This window comes from Heliangelus exortis, chromosome 1 (assembly GCF_036169615.1).
Source record: "Heliangelus exortis chromosome 1, bHelExo1.hap1, whole genome shotgun sequence".
NCBI lineage: Eukaryota > Metazoa > Chordata > Aves > Apodiformes > Trochilidae > Heliangelus > Heliangelus exortis.
Window position 1 is genome coordinate 62,935,944 of NC_092422.1, and position 17,933 is coordinate 62,953,876.

Consider the following 17,933-nt stretch of genomic DNA (forward strand, 5'->3'; position numbering starts at 1 on the left):
TGGTAAGGCGAATCACAACCGTGCACAAAAGCACTTGAAGCAGCACATGGGCAGATTCAGTTTGTCTGCTCCACCTCTAAGCAGCATCCCAAGATCCATGCAGCTGAAAGCCACTTGCACAAACAGCACCAGGAATACCTCACAGGCCAACAACTGATTTTCAACTTCTCCCAGGTTCCACCTGCCACACCAATACAGGAAAAAATAAAAACCAAAACAACAACAACAAAAAAAAATTGTTGAATTGTGTTGAAGTAAGAGGCAACCTTCCAGTGCCAGCAAGCTGAGCTGCTGGTGCTATGGGTCTATGCCACACTGTTCAAAACTGGTTGTTTCTCCCTGTGTGAATTAAGACGGGCTCCCCACACACCCCTCTGTCTGACTGATTTGTCAGTCTTTTCTTCTTAACAGCTGCCTCTAGCACTCTGTCCTCCCATCCCCTCACACCTTCTCAAAGACAGCATGTTCCTTATCAGTACGATATGGATGCAGCTCTGCCCAGGCACTGACACCCTGGGTGTCACTGTTTCAGAAGCTGGGACCTTCCTATCTCAGAGCCTCCCAGTTCTAACCCTGCTGCCTGGTGATCCACGAAAACTCCCTGTATCTCATCTGCAGCCCTACCCAGGCACCTTTCAGCAGTGACAGACTATCCCAGCATCGTTCTCCAGGAAAACAAAGCAGCTTAGCAAGCCCCAGTTCCATCCTCTTGTCTGTCGCTGTTTCCAGCCACAGATTTGGCTAAAGCAATCAGACCTGAGGCTCCTGAACCATTCCCAACACTTGATAACCTGAAAGACCATTACAAAGTTAATATTGCACTTCAAGGAACAGAGAACCTCTTCTGAATTTTAACTCTAACTTTATTTGATGGTTAGCTTGATAACTTCTAGCTTGATAATGACAACAGGCAAAAAGCAAGGTGTGAGTTTAAGGAGCTACCATTTGAATGTGTGTGTATGCCTCAGGAGTTACGTGAGCTGTACTTGAAACAAGAAGTACCTGGTGCCCTCTTTGATCCTCTACACCATCAAGAATCACATTTGTCATTTACTATTGCCAGAGCAGAACTACAGCAGAGACCATAAAAGCTACAGGATAGGCACAGCTCTCAACAGACTTTCCTTCATCTTGATGACACATGCCAAGGGCTCAATCCCATCAGGGCATCATTTACAGGTAGGACAACACCAGGCAACGAGTACCAGCAAGGAGCTGGAAGTAGTCTCAGTGAGGTTTGGTTACAATTTGTCCTCTTTAACTTTAAACTTAAAAAAAATTCTTTTAAACACAACTTATTACACTGATCTGCTAACTTCAAGTTTCTCTCTTCATTTAAAGTTCAGTAATTTTTAGGGCATGAATTGTAAAGTTAGGGAAACTGACTCCTCCAGAAAGGCTTAAAAAAATTCAGAGGAAAGTGTTAAACCCCATGTTTTTCACACAGCTCTGCTGTCTTCTCTCTGCAATACCCTTAGCTCTAAATGGCTTGCAAATTAAACAAAATAAGGAATGTGACTCCACAACTCTGCTCTGCAGAATACAATCAGCCTGCAAGGAAGTCCAAAGATGACAAAGAGGTTTCAAGGAAAGTAGTTTATATGTATTACTGCCTGTGAACATCATATTTTTTACAAATATCACACCAACCACTGCAGTCCCCTTTAAGTGAGGCAGGAAAGGGTGCCCAATAAGGAGAAAAACTCCAAAAAAAAGCAACAGTATTTTCAAGCATCCAGGGAAGAAAAGGATGATAAAGTGGTTTCCAGGCAGTTTTCAGTTCTTTTACCTCAAGTTATAACAAAGCTAATCAGATCAAAACCAGATCTGGTCTTTGAATGCATCACACAATGTCAAAGAACTCAGTGCAAAAATTGATACCAACAATTGTTCTTCCACTGTCTTATCTGGAGCTAACAAAATCCTGATAGTCTGTAACAGTGCTGCAGGCCACATTACTGCTGGAACTACCTCAAAAACAAATGGAAATATACTATACTGCTACCAATCTCACCTTGGATTTAAAAATATAAAAGCAAAGCAAGTAGGAGAACAATAATCTTGGCATTTTGACTCAATACCAAATGTTTCTGATCCCCTTTGCTATTTAAAGTAAAATTCCAGAAGATACATCGACATATTATTTGGGAATGTTTTGGAAGGCACTGTCACATCTATCAGGAGAAGTCAATTCCTATCAGCACACCTCTCCCAGACACCTGGGAGATACTGACTCTCAGTGGTATGGACATTCTTGCCTCCTGTAAGATGCATTGTGAGAAATTATCATCAGCCTTTGAGGAACCACATCCTTACAAGAGGTTTCTCCTCTAGAGCCCACTACACAATTCCATTTGGCCGCAGGCAAATACGCCTGGCCCAGTCCAAACTCAACATGTCAGTCTTTACTTTCTTAGGTGGCCCTAAAGAATGGGAGATGGTCTAAGACAAGACCTTACACTTCTTCCACAAAACAGAAATAAAGGAGAAGGCTGAACTGTATGTGGGATCATGCAAGAACAAAACTACCAAACAGATTTTCTTGAATCTCAAATTTTCACCAACTTGAAATTTCCAGAAGGGGATACACACACACAAAGTAAAAAGTAGGTATTTTGGGGGGGTTATTCCTTTCCCACTGTTACGTGCCATGCTCTGGAAAGTAGGGTTCTCACAGCTCGCCATTAGGCAGAGCTACAAGCCAGTCTCTCCATCCATCAGTGTAAAAGAAGGTGTGGAGGCAAATATGCCAGGTCACCAAAACAAGTCCTCTCCTTATTTCCATGGTTAAGAAAGAAGGTGGAAGCTCTAAGGCAAAGTAAGCCTTCCAACTTTTCTTTAGCAGCCTACAGAACGGCTGAAATTCCACTTCAAGTTACGGCCTCTGAAGAAAGACAGGGCTGGGGACTGGGTTTGAGCTACTGAGTGGGGCAGCAAACATTCCATTCGTTGTGGGGATATGCAAAACCATAAAAGGAAAACAACACATATGGAATTTGGGAGCAAGAAAGGAATATAAGCAATAATAGGAACGCAGGAGTTTCACTTCTGGGGTTTTTTCTGTTTTCAACTTTCAATTTAAAAAACCTCCTATGAAAGGCTTTCAGATTATACAGGCTGGTACTGTGAAGGCTACAGTATGGACCCTTAAAATGCAAACAAGGATTTTGTTTATGCTGACAGAGCAAATTGAGCAATTCAAAACCTATCTTCAAATATTTATTTTCATATTGAGAATGTCAACATTCTTTTCTGTCTACACCACAAGTGGGTAAGGTACAGTCACTGCACAAACCAAGGTCAAATACATCCCTCCAAGGTTTCATTTGGCTAGATACCACTGGAGGACTTATTTCTGCAAGCTCAGAGATATGTAACCAAGCAAGAGACTAGAGAGATTCCTGAGAATTTGGAGGGAGAGAAGGGTGCATTTATTAGCGTTTTAAATTATAAGCGGGTGAAAGATTAATTGTTAAAACAACAAGGGGGCCAGAGCCCAGAGGAGGCCCACAAGTGCTGGTGCAGCAGGGTTCCCCCCTAAAGCACAGCCACACACACACACGCCCTGACCTCCCAGCATAAGGAGGGAGGGGAGGCTTCTGTAATGAGAGGGTAAAATAAATATCTGAGGCATTTAAGCTGGTTTTTTTTTTTTTCTACACTTGTATTTCTTTCACGGCAGCGGGGCTGTAAAACAAGAGCTTTCTGGCTGGACCCCATCATTCTTCAGGAGGCTTTTAAAGAGTATAATTTCAGAGAGGGTTTTTGCAGTCGACCCTCTGCCAGGCAAATAAACAGCCATCGAAAGTACACGACTGTGCTTGTACTTTTCCACTGGGTGGGGTGGGGGGTGTCAACTGAATGACTTTTTCAGCAGAGAACCCGCATGTGTGCCTTCCTGCCACCAGGATTTCTGCACACAGAAGGATCCCAACCGATAAATTGCAAGAGCTGCCAGAATGCAAAGAATTCAAGTGTGACGGCTTGACCGCGGCTACACTGTCTGAAAGCATGGGAGCGACCTACAAGCATCCTAATGGCTGAAATTACCATATACCAGCACTAATTTTTTTTTTTAATGGCCCCTAAATAAAAAAAAAGACAGAGATACCTAGCACTTGCCTTTGTGAAAAATCTTTCCATCATAAAATGAAAGAATCTGGTTCCTGGAGACGTTCAACATTAAAAGCAACTTTCAGTACCATAGCCTTTTGGCAGTGTCTGCAATTAGACACTTTCATCAACAACTTAGGCTCAAGCAGAAGTATAAACAGGCAGAAGTGTAAAACACAAAGACCTAAAATTGCCCACAGTGGATTTTTTGTAGTTGCAGAGCACAGAAGTCCCATAAGTGCCAACTACGCACACACACACACTGATTACACACTTTGAGGTGTACCATTCTGACATACCTCTTAACTACAGATTAGCCCAGAACTGAGCAACCCAAAGCATTTCTTTAAAAACTGCCTTTTCTAATGTTGTACTGGGAAGAGTTATCAACAAACACAGAAAAGCAAACCTCCAGCCATGCATTTCAGCCAGTGCTTGTTTCAACCAATTATGGGTCCAACCTGTCCATCTTCAGGGGATGCTACAGCGAAACCTTCCCTGTATTGCCTCTATGAGAGCCTCAAGTCACTTTTCCTCTATTCTTTCTTCTTCACCCAAGTTCAAGGAGGCCTACTCCAGAAAACAAAAACTATGTTTACATAGTGGTCCAAAGCAGGGCAACTAGGCTGGTGAAGGGACTCCAGCACAGATCCTATGAGGAGAGGCTGAGGGAGCTGGGTGTGTTCAGCCTGGAGGAGGCTCAGAGGAGACCTCATCACTCTCTACAACTCCCTGAAAGGAGGGGGTAGCCAGGGGGGGTCAGTCTCTTTTCCCAGGCAACCCTCAGCAAGACAAGAGGGCACAGTCTCAAGTTGTGCCGGGGGAGGTTTAGGTTGGACATTAGAGAGAATTTCTTTACTGAGAGGGTGATCAGGCATTGGAATGGGCTGCCCAGGGAAGTAGTGGATTCTCCATCCCTGGTGATATTTAGAAAGAGACTGGATGTGGCACTCAGTGCCATGGTCTGGTAACTGCAGCGGTAGTGGATCAAGGGTTGGACTTGATGATCTCTGAGGTCCCTTCCAACCCACCCAATTCTATGATTCTATGATTCTATTTCCACTGCTTGTCCAGCATGTAATTCATTTCTGAGGTAACATGAGGGTATTTATTAGTTCAGACACACACAAGCGTCACAGCTACCGTCTCCAGCTGCAGAATGGGTAAGGAGAGAAGGAGCAGGCGGTGAGATGCAGCTGGGATGCTTGTCTGGTAACCAGAAACTCCACACAGGTGTTTTGTCTTCATCTCTCCTTCTGAGTCACCAGTCTGAGACGCACAGTGCAGGGTCATTGCCCCAAGGAAGACAAGAGTGATGTGTAAAAAAAAGGAACATTTTGAGACTTTTTTTTTTTTTGGGGGGGGGGGGAGGGAGGTTCTGTTGAGTGTGTTAATCATCATATTCACAAGGGGTAGTCAGTCCAGCCACAGACAAGTTTGGCACGGTCTTTTCTCCTCTTATTGCTATCAAGCACGTCTTTCAACAGTATTCACTGATCCACCATATGAAACAGCAATTATTAAGTCAGACAGGGGAGTGTAGCACTACCCAAATCCCCATCTGCCCAACTGGGAGCAGCAAATGCACAATTACCTGCACAAAAGGTTGGCTGCACGAGAAGCATGCTACAACACACGGGCACAAATCAAGGCACGCTGTGACAGAAACCAGCATACAAGAAAATACATTGATGGATGACACAGCACAGGAGAAACCCAGCTCACACGGTGACGCTCCTGGTGATTTTTCTTTTGCTTGTATCGCTGCGACGTCACCACCTGCAGTTACTGTGTTGTGAAACAACCCCCCCCCCATCCAAGGTGTTTCTGAACGATGCCAAGGATGCCTTAAGCTAACTAAGTACAACAGATCAGAAGCCCTGACTTTAAAGAAAACACATAGGCTATGTTTCTAGGAATGTAAATGAGACACCTGCACATCCAGAAAAATGGGAACACTACAAAAATATTTTAAAAGTATGAAGATCCCCCCCATATATTTTTTTAATGAATATGCAATGCATTATGCAGTGAAATAGTAACCATTTGGTGAAAAACAAGCTGCGGGTAGGTGTAACATTTCTATTGAGAGCACTCTATGGCTACCTTTACAAGGCCAGTGCAGAGTACCACAGTCTAAAACTTGAGAAGCAGAGTCAGACTGTACTACAAAGCCCTTTTAGGTCCAAACAGATGCTCTACTGATCCAGGCAAGAATCGAAGGTACCTAAGATCACAGCCTGAGGCTCCAGGGAGTGCTAAGCCTGCCATGCTTGTGCTCCTTTTGATGAGCTGTGCAAGACCTCCCAGGGACCACCCTGAAGGGCTGCCACTGCTCAGCCCCTTTCTACTGGGGGCCAGAGGGTTAAAATGGACACGTTTTCACACAGACAGGATTTGAGCTGTAATGTGCTTAGTTTTGGGGTTTTTTTCCCCCACTAAGTGAGCCATCTGACATGGGGCGAGAAGCCTCACACTTCAACCTGCTTGCAAGGTTAAAAGATAAGTTAAATCGCACAGTATTTGTAAAATACTGTGGGTAAGAAAATCAATTGAATCACATTTAGAGCCATTGTTCATGGTCTCATACACAAAAACTTCACTGCTGCCAGGCAGTGCAATCATGTCAGTAGGTTCCAGTTGTGCCTTGCCTTCCTCAAAACACTACACAGTCAGTCTGACCAAAAAAAAATTATGTTCGGTTTTTTTTTATACCCTTATACCCAGATGATACACAGGTACCCTCACCTCCTGTGTAACAATTATACAATCCTTTTCAAGGACAGTCCAGTATTTGGCATGTGGCTATACATCCTCTTTTTAAGGTTCACAGTGCAAAGAGGAAAACAGTAAGCTAATTTGCAAGGTTCTTCCAGTATCAGCAAAAAACGCAGCCAACATCTTTTTCTACAACCTTGGGGCTCAGATGCTTAGACCCTAATCACAAAAAGGTAGGTAGCTCTCAGATGGGGAAAAGACAAAGCTGTATCAGTAACTCTCTCTTTTGCTTCAACCTCCAGTGATTACTCATCTCCACAGCAGGAATCCAGAATGTGTCTTTTCCTGCATATGCTTGTCCTCCTCTTGCCTTTACTCCCACTCACCTGAGGCTGGCTCAGCTGCACACCTGAGAGATGTTTTGCTTGCGAAGGGAAAAAACAGTAAACATAAGGAAGGATCATCCCCGGTTCAAATAAATAAAAGGGCAGCACAGCCACAATACAATCTGGGGGAAAAACCTATCAAGAAGGTTGCACACCCTTACTACAGCCTCCGGATAAAATTAATTTATTTATCTGTCTTCTGATGTGGGGTTTGCATCTTGATTTAATATCCCATCAACAACCAACAACAATAACTTTAAGATAAATAAATAAATTCTAAAAATTGACTTGGGTATTGCACTGGCCAGTGCATCAGCTGTTCCCCAAATACAGGGCCCAGGAGGAGGAGAGCAGACGATGAGAAAGGGTGCAGGTTTTCCTGTCACTCTCTGGGACAGGATATTAAATAGGATTTTGGTTTTACCTCACTCTGACAGGACCCATGTGACATTTCTTCAGGAACAGTAGCATAAAACTGGAACTTTTCAAAACAAATCTGGAAGTATCTGTGCATGTAGCCCCATGGACCCATTCAAGGGAGATGAAATAGCTACAGGGTGTTCCTGATCATCAATATAAGAACCATTTATTCAAGCTGAGCCATACTCCAGGAAAAGAAGTCTAGATGTTTGTCTTCACAGTGCAGGTGAGACTTGGGGTACCTCCCTTCAGCTCTCCAGCCTGACATTTTTAATCCAGGTTTTGTGTATTTACAAGGGCTCTGGCTCCAAAACTAACAGCTTCCAGCGAACCTGGAATCCAACCCAGGCTGATGGGGGCCTCCTCATCCACATGAGCCTCACCCAACCTAACACACTGCATCCCAACATGCTCTCAGGGGCAGTCAGAACCCTGTTTCAGATGGGTACATGTCATCGTGGTTGTGCCCAGGCAAGGCGAGCCTTGCAAGCAGCACTGCCCCATGCCAACTGGGGACCCTGCCTTTCCCTATGCATGAAATAAGCTCACCAGCTCCCCACCCCAAAATGCTGGCAAGAAGCTGGTGGCCATTCTGTCACGTTTCTCTTTCATCAACCAGAACTCAAGACTCCCTGACAGCTTTCCACTGGCTGCAGGAGGAAAGGGATACCCACACTGGCGCAAAGCCCCGTCAGCAGGAAAATAACCTGTTTAATAATAATAATTAAAAAAAAAAATAAATATATAAATGCGAACAGATTTGAACCAGCAGGGTGAGTTTGCATTGTGAGGACTCAGCACTTCTGATCTGGCATTAAAAGGCCCTAAAACCAGCTTTCACAAACTGCCAATCTGCAGCCACAGTTTCCCAAGCACTCCTTTCAACAGCAGGGCCAAGCCCAGCATCCCTCCCTCCCTCCCACCGCTGCTGCTTTGCACAGCTGCCCAGGGAATGCAACTCAGTTTGCTGCCAGGACTGTACCAGCCTGGCAGAGGGGACAGCAGCAAGGAAGGGCCAAGTGCTCCCAGCCAACACTTCTGCTGAAAGAAATGCCTGAGAAACAGTCACGTTTAAATTCTAGGGTTGAAATTGCGAGACTTCTCTCCAGAGAAGAGCGTGATAGTGGCAGAGTCCCCTTACTTGTGAACTTGAAGACTGTAGAAGAAAAGCTAAATGTGAGCTCAAGTGAAGCTGACCTCATTGTACAATCAAACCCTCACAAACTGAATTGTTCCCCACACTCCACCCCTTTTCTGAGCTTGCTTAGACTGTAATTATTAACAAGGTAAGTGCCAGCTCTCCTCCACAGACGCACCTAAGCACGTCACAGGGGCCTGTCACTTGCTACTCCCAGCTTGCACAAAAATGAAGTAACAGAGTCTTGCTTCTTGAAGATGAATTAATAATTTCCTTTCCACCACCACCCCCTTTTTTTTCAATTTTTTTTTTTTAATGTTGAAAACTGCTGCTGCATTCAAGGAGGGGAAAGCTGGAGCAACTGGAATACAAAGAAGGCAAGAGGGCAGGAAGCTGTGGACAGGCACGTAGGCTCTTGAATGCAGTAGCTGATCACAGCAGAGGGCATACTGTTGGTGAAATAACCATGCCATCTATTATTATAATTATACTCAGAATTTATAATGCTGAAAACCCCATGCAGATAAACAAACAAATAATCTCATCATGAGGAGACAGCAGACACCCAGCTCTCCCAGCCAAATCAGCAGGAGTGGATTTGCATATCTAAGAAACAGCTGAGTACTCCAGAGACAGTATTGTACCCTCTTTCTGAACCACTACCTCCCAAGCACAGTGTCCCTCTGAACTCACCAAACAGCTCTGGACTTGGCTTGGGAATTACTGAGGTAGATGGAAACCCCCCTTCCACATCCTCTTCACCCAGCAATCTGAGCTGGGGAAGTTATGGGAGCAGAGTGAGGGAACATCTGCCCTAAATTCAGGCCATCTAACTGCTAGTTTCAGTCACCTTTTGATCAGGGTCTAAGACAGGTCAGGTGAATCACCCACCTGGAAGCACCTAGTCCTCCCTCAACCATGGATGCAACCAAGTCTGAGTAAATAGGTGAGCCTTGGACATTAATTGCAGGTGTCTGAAATTCAAAAGCAAGGAGGCTCTGCGCACAAGGTGCCAAAATTACACTTGGTAAAATAATGATGGAAAGCAGTGAAAAAACAGAAAGGGAGGGGGAAATAACTCACTGGCTCATCATGAGATGAAAAGACATACAAATACATCAGACAGATGTGCTTGTTGGGATTTGGTTTTTTTCCCCCCAATATTCATTATTTTTCCACCTTTCTGCCCTACATGGAAACTCACTGGAAAACTGCTGTTTTCACTGTAGCTTCCATAAACGTTGTACCTCTATATTCAGCTACATTTCAGTGGGTCAGCACCCTTTTCCCATTACCCCCATTAAGGCAACAACATGTATTACATAAATAGCCACATTTAAATAAGCACAGTTGTGTAACATTATGCTGTGAAGTTCGAATATAACCTGGTTTAGTCTTGCCAGCCTGGAGAGAAGAGACAGGCTATAATTACATTAAGAAACCTCTTCTTTAACCCTGATAGAGACCTAAAGAAGATAAGCCTTGTCGACATTTAGACTTTCTGTTCTGGTTTTCTGTTTTGCTTCTACTGTCAATTTAAGGCAGAAATGTGTATTGCAGCACTTAAGCCAACCCATAATTCATGGCAGCATCCAGAGCTGATTAGTCCTGTTGTATAATCAGGTCTCCTTGATACATCAGGGGACTGCTGTTCATGCAGGAGGAACTTACTGTGTCATTTTCACTACTGTAAGCTCGATCAGACAGGATCCTTTTTTGCCTTTTATCAACCTGATCAAGCCTTGTACAAAGCTACTGATAGATATAGCAAATAAAAATTCATGCATCTACACATATGTCCAAGCACAACTCCATATATTGAAGCGAGAGCATTGATTCAGAAGTCCTAATTTTAAAGAAGCTGTTAGCCTGCCAGAGCAGTTAGCATTAGCTCTTTCATATGTTAACATGCATGATTTATACTATTCCAATGTGCAGTACACACACAGTTCTCTCATACACTAAAAAATTAATGGCATGGACACAGAGGAGGCCAAGCAACAACACAGCAGTGAGACCTTGTAGTCAGAAGCTGCATGAAATGCTTGAATAGCAATCTTTCACACATGGTTTTAATTCAGCACAGTAATTTAGTCTCTCTGCATTACATCCACCTTCCTATTCTTTTCTACTTCCTTTTGTTGCCTTATCTTTTGTGGAGAGACAATTTTAAGTCAGAATTAGCACTTTGTGTGGTTTCAGCATTTAAACTCTGGTGAAGATTTTGCTCAGCATTTCTAGCAAAAAATAGCTAAAAGCACAGCACAAGCAAGACCATTCCAGCAAACTTCTTGCTACTTCCTGGAACATGTGAGTATTTCAGTCCCAGACTGAGAAAGAAACATTTTCCAGCCCAATTGACTGTAATTTTGTAAAAAGAATGCTGAACAGATATAAGTGTTTTCTAAAGATATAGCAAGCAACAGAAGCATACAGCAACCAAGCATCACCCTGAGAAAAACCCCTACATTGCAGTACTTTGGTACTGTCTCATGAATGACTTTGGGTCTCGTAAATACACCAACATGTCAGAAAACCTCTCTGTCTTCGACCTTTCTGAACCAAATATTCAAGCAGAAAGTCAAGGTTCAGCAGCAGCTGAAGCTGACATTAAAACTGTGACAATAACTTGAAACAATTTTTGGCGCCGATTCAGACCATCTTCCTGACTTAATCATTTGAGGCAAATGACAACCAACAGAATTTTCTGCTTCCAACACATCACTGGCAAAGGCTCAACCAGGGAGAGCACCAGCCTCCTTAGTAAATCAGTTATAAAGCCTTCTCACAGTCTAGCATCTTTAATTTCTGTTTAAGTTGATTAGATTTATGATTTGGAAGTGAGAAGAATCCAAGATAAAAGGCAAACATTAGGCTCCAGGTCAGGATTAATCCTGAATTTCCAAAGACATACAGGCAGTTTAAAGTCACTGGACCAATACTTCTGTTTCCTCTTCATCAAGGAAAAAAGCAATAAACAAAGCAACACTTCATCACAGGAAACTACAGAAATGTTAGTAATAGTTACCACAGTGTTCCTTGATTTTTTATCTGGTCTGTGAAAGGAAATGGTTTGTTCTTAGCTGATATGCAAAAGATGGTTTGGATTTAAAACCCACTGGGGACATAAGGGCCTGATAAAGTCAGGAGCTTTCTGTTCCCATGAAGCAAAGAAGAATTTGACTCCCTCTGTTCCTCAATCCCTCACTGGGGGTAAAACTGGTACCTCCCTCCCTACAGCAGCTCGCTGTTCAGCCTCCTTCTTATCCCTTGGCAGCGTTGATGCACTCTTTTTTTCTTGAGCATCAGGATGGGGATGAAGTAGATACTAGCATTCCCATATCCCCTCTCTTCCAGGTGGAAGAACTGCCACGAACAGCCAATCTTTCATCCTCTCTTTCATCCAGTGTTTCATTATTATTAGGTACACAGATTTGGGACTTCTGAGACAACACTGTATGTGATGACATATCACACAAAGCTCTATGCATCATACTATCTCCTTCCCAAACCAGTCAAACACTCACTCATGCAAAGTATTAAAATTGCAGAAAGAGTGGAATCGATTCTACCAAGACTCTGTTATAGCCCAGCAGTTGGAGCATCCTTCAGAGGGGCAGGAAATAAGGGATCACATGCCAGAGTAAGAGCCTGCATCCCAGTTTCCAGCTAGCCAAGCAATCTTGATAAGATACTACAGAAGCACCACCAGTGTTTCCTCTGTTCTGTGATTGCCCACATAGCTGCATTCAGGGCTGCAGAGTGATTTTCTGCAGCCCAAAAGTATGTCTTAAATTCCAGTTACAACCCTGGTGCACACAATTCTCACCACCATGTTACTCGTCTGCATATAACCCTCTCCAGTCAGCAAGCTGGTTTTGCTAGATCCATCTTTAAGGCATCTGCTTCCTCAGACCCTTGAGGTGAGTGAAAAAATTCTGCACAATTTATGCTGATGGCTTCACACAATTGCAAGGCATTGCCCAGAGCATCATCTGAACTCTACTTTGGGTATAACTCGAAACCAGAGCAAATATTATGAACATAGCGTAAGGGAAAGGTTGGGGAAAAAATTGAGGGTTTGTTTATATTGCCTAGCCACCCCTCCCTCAAAAACTTACCATGTTCTCTACAGCCCAGTTAAAAGAAGATTGGCACCTCCCTTATCATTACAGGGACTTTTCTGCTACTGCCAACCCAGGTTGGCATGGGGTGAGGTCAGAAACCCATTCATGAGACACCAAACCATATTTCACTCTACTTGTCTCACACTTGGAAATTCCACACAGGCTTCCCAATTTATCGAACCACTGCCTTTCCATTCTCTCCCCCCTGCCCCATAAGTCAGTACACATTGAGGTGGATTTGGATGAGTAAGAACAAGCATCCTACTTTCCAGTTCTCCTTTTTCAATTGGTATATTTTCCAGCCCCATTCCTAGTGAACGTAGTTCAAAGCAGAAGAAATCCCTTGGACAAGGAGTAGAAACCAGCAGGCAGCACATTTTGCAGCCCAAGCCCAGGAAGTCCACAGGGCATTGACAGAAGGGCACACGGTGCTTCAAGTCCTACAAATTCAAGATCAATCTGCAGAGGCCCAGCTCTGACCTCAAAAATGGATTTCATCAGTATTTCAACCCTGACCAGTTGCACACTCATCCATGGGCTTAGCACAATGTGTTCGAAGCAGTTACCAGATGGCTGTTACCAAGATGATACTGGCACCACTAAACTCTGCCTATGAGCAAGGGGAAAAATCAGCTTTTACAGATATAATTTATCACAGTTCTTAGGGATGAAAATTAAGTATACCAATCACACTACCAGACACCAAAGCACAAAGACAGTATTTCCAAAGACCACCAAAAAACCCACAAAAGAACAGTTCATATTGATGTATGTATCTGCGTTAATAAAAGAAAAATACTTACCTTATTCCCTCATTCACAAGTCAACATTGCACAAACAGCTGGCCATTACATTTTAAAGTGTATCAGGCAAGCATCACTAAATTGACAGGGCTTCTGCAGAAGGATGTTGTGTTTATCTAGGGTATCCCTAAGAGGTTGGGTTGACATTGCCTTCTCAGAAAAGGAGAGCTTGCCTGAGCAATTTGCTTAACGTTGAATCTATTTTAAGAGCAGTGACCCAGATCTTTGTTTTGTCAGCAGATGACTTGTATAACAGAGATGAATTGACAAGGAGTTAAACCAGCATTGGGCTATGCCAAGGTGCTGCTGATAAACATCAGCAGAGGCAGGTGATGGAGGAAGCTGGCACCACCACCCTCTCCCACCTGAGATTAAGCTTTCAAATGAGCAGCCAGCCAGAGGGTCATCTCTGGTTAACAGAAGCCCTGATGCAGATATAGCCTGATCAACTGTGTGACTGTGCACCTACATCCCATACCCACACTGGGAGCACCTTTACTGTGGTTATTCACAGTGGCAGAGTCCTCTTAAAACAACCAGAGCCCTTCAGTAGGAGTTTCAGCAGTATATTGCACACAGCAAACACATCCTTTACCCAATCATACATAAGCTCCCTGATGTTCCTTGAGAAATTAGTATCTCATAGAGCATCTATGAGTATCTCACAGAATGGTTTGGGTTGGAAGGGACCTTAAAGACCACCTAGCTCCAACCCCCTGCCATGGGTAGGGAGGGACACCTCCCACCAGACCAGGTTGCTCAAGGCTCCATCCAGCCTGGCCTTGAACACTTCCAGGGAGGGGGCAGCTACAACTTCCCTGGGCAGCCTGTGCCAGCATCCTACCACCCTCCCAGGAAATATTTTTTTTCCTAATGTCTAGTCTACCTGCACCATACCTGCCCCTGACCGAGACAGGTGGTAAGAAAATAGGAAATGGCCAAGCTGGTGCCCACAGGTGAGCTGCTTGCTCTGCTGGAGCTGAGGGGTACAAATCACTCCATCCACACTCCCAGTTGGAAAGAGCTGCAGAGACTGAGGAGACATTTAGCTATGACAAGTGTCTTTAGACACTCCTCTGATCTGAAGCATGCTTTTTACAAGTGGTGATTAAGACAAAACTGAGCATTTAGCAAATCTGGAGGGGAAGGGCTTCTCAGAAGCCCTGAGGCTGAGGGAAAAAGAACGGCTGGGAGCAGGCAGCTGGAGAAGGCCAAGCTACTCAGGTAGCTTCTATTACATTTTTTTGTCTGGGAAGCTCTTTTGTTTTCAGTTTCCAGCATTTCTTAAATACCTACAACCTTATGGAAAACAGGCTGACCAAAAATTAATTTCCCAAGTATTGGATATTCTGAAGGATGAGAACATGAAAAACTCAGAGACCAAGCAGATACCATATAAGGGAGGGGAAAAAAACCTAAAATCAGAGAAAATATCTCTGGGGAAGGTCTCCCAAAAACTGTAGATCTGGTCAAAAGCATGCAGACTGTTAGTATAACCACCAGCCTGCACCCTTAGCTGGGTTAAAGTATTTTTAGCAGGCCTGCTTTCCACAAGAACATGTTGATTCCTCACAATAAAATATCACAACTACTCACATGGGATCAGTGTTTTTCCCTTTAAAAATTCACATTCTTGCTAGGAAAGATACCTGCAATGTGAATAAGCAGCTAAGCTCTCTCTAGGGTGGGTTTATTTTTATTTTATTTTTTCCCCTCTGCAGCCCAGAGCCTGCCAGCACAGAGCACATGAGTGATAAAGCAGCAGCAAGAATAGATTGACTGAAACAGCTACAAGCAACTGCTTATGGCTGGGTTTTTTTCCCCTTGACCTCACTCTCTATTCGGTGTTTTGAGAACAGCACTACACTGCCTGACATAAATCACACAGGGAGAAAATACAGGTGCATCTGCTCAACAGAAATTGCATGTGGCCCAGCCTCCCGGGAAAGAAAAGTTTACCCCAACACTGGAAATGCAAAGCACAGAGCAGGTGAAAGGTCCAACTTTGCTCAGCCAGGAGCTGAGGGGAAGGAAGCAAACAGGCACAGCAGTTGGTGGCACCCACAAGCTCACAGCCCACAGGCAAATATCCTCCTAATATAACTTGATGAGAAATATAGATCTCTATCCCTGCATTAAAATGCACAGGGAAAATCAGCTTTTCTCTCCAACAACCCCCTCCAAAAAAAAAAAAAAAAAAAAAAAAAGCAAAACCAAATAAAACCTGAATATTTTCCAATACTCTGAACTGAATATATTTCTGATATTTCAAGTAAAGTTAAAGTAAAGTTAAAGTAAAGTTAAAGTAAAGTTAAAGTAAAGTTAAAGTAAAGTTAAAGTAAAGTTAAAGTAAAGTTAAAGTAAAGTTAAAGTAAAGTTAAAGTAAAGTTAAAGTAAAGTTAAAGTAAAGTTAAAGTAAAGTTAAAGTAAAGTTAAAGTAAAGTTAAAGTAAAGTTAAAGTAAAGTTAAAGTAAATCAGAAGGGGCAAATGCCCTCCTACCACTCCTCCCTTTCAGCCCTACCATCCCTGGATGTACTGGCTACTATCATCACTCTAGCAAATTGCTGCCAATAGCAGGAAAAAGAAAGGGGTCATTAGAAGCAACTATGCATGCTTCCACTCTTAATAATGGATTTTAATGAAGTATAGGAAGTAGCAATCAAAGCAACCTCATGCTAATACAATTAAATTAATCAAATATTTCTGAAGCAACAAGTTTCAGGTCCAGAGCTTCCTGGACCACCCCTAACTGGAAACACAGCTTTACAGCCAGCTCCACAGGCATCACCTTGCCCACCACGAAGGGGTAACTATGGCTAATCATGCCCAAGTGCTCACTCCATGCTGATCATCATGAGGGTGTGGGGAGGCAGAAAAACAGATGACAAAAAAAAAAAAGTCATAAGCCTGCAGGCTTAAAATACCATGCAGTAAAACCACACAGAATTCAAGTCTACTACAGATATACCAAATATTTAATACAGAAAAAAAATTCTTAAGTATGCTGCTGTCAACTGAGCTTGAGAGAAACACGCTCCTTCACTAGCATGTAGCTTAATCTGTTCCCAGTGTGCCTTTCTTTACTCAGTAATTTCAGTTTAAACAAAGATGAACTGTGGATGTATACTTTAGCTAAACCACTGCCTTTCTTTAAACAGACCCCGGGTAAAAGGGGCATTAACTTTCCCTCCCCCCGCCTGTTCAGCACCGCTTATCAGCAAGATGAAGGGGTATCTTTCCCAAGCGTGCCCTTTAATCCTTCAGCTGCCTCACAGTGAAGCCCCAGCAGTGCAATGCCCCCCAGAGCAGGATGTCTGTGTGTGTGTGTCTGTGTCTGCGTGTGTGTGTGTCCCACCCCAGCTCTAATCTTCAATCAATCCCAGCACAGAAAGCATGAAACACAGCAGGTTAAATTCAGCAGAGCAGGACAAACAGGATCTGTGTCCGAGGGCAAGAGCGTCTCTCTCCTGAGTTTGTTCCAGCAAACCAAATGTTTCACAGGGTCAAAGCTGGGAATCTGCTGTGATCCAAACTCTTCCCAAGAATATAACACTCTTTCAGCAATTCCTGCATGGGGCAAGTCCAGATCAATGGAGGGAAGAAAGCAATTCCCAAGTACACCTATATTTTTATTGAATTTGCTATATAGGAGCAATTAACCATAATGATCAGAACCTACTGCCTACCCAGTGGATTAGAGGTGAGCAACAATCCACCAAGGAAATAGATCAGCCCATTTTCCTGAATTTTGTACATTTTTTCATCCTGTTAAAATCTTCAAGAAGCACACAGTCCCAAAAGTACAAAACACAGTAGCCCATACCTCCCCTTAGTGCCTTTTCAGCCTGCTAATACCATCCACACCACATACTAACAGTTTGCCCCTGGAACTGGAGCTGCTCCTCAGCAAATGCATCTCTGTCCAGATGGTAGTCTCAACAGAAACTCTTCTAAGTACCTCCTAATACCTAAAAACCAGACTTGGCTCAATCCTCCCACAACTGTCCCCTCCTTACAGATCAAGGACAGGGGGGAAATGGGGGAGGGAGGAATCTTAAAAAACAGCTTGCACATTGTGCAATTGTGGTTTCCCTGGGAAAGAAGGGCTATGTTACGTGTGCACATTCAAAATCACAGATATTCAGGGGAAAGGGCTTTGATCTTTATAATTTGTTGCCTGCCACTACCAGAGAAATCACTGCATTATTATCCAGCACCTGAAAGACT

General features: G+C 43.5%; 1 protein-coding gene across 10 annotated transcripts in view; it reads right to left on the reverse strand.

The window, feature by feature from the left end:
• MAP4K4 (mitogen-activated protein kinase kinase kinase kinase 4) overlaps positions 1 to 17,933 on the reverse strand; it is a 164,369-nt gene that overhangs the window by 127,231 nt on the left and 19,205 nt on the right. The gene's annotated exons all lie outside the window — the stretch shown is intronic.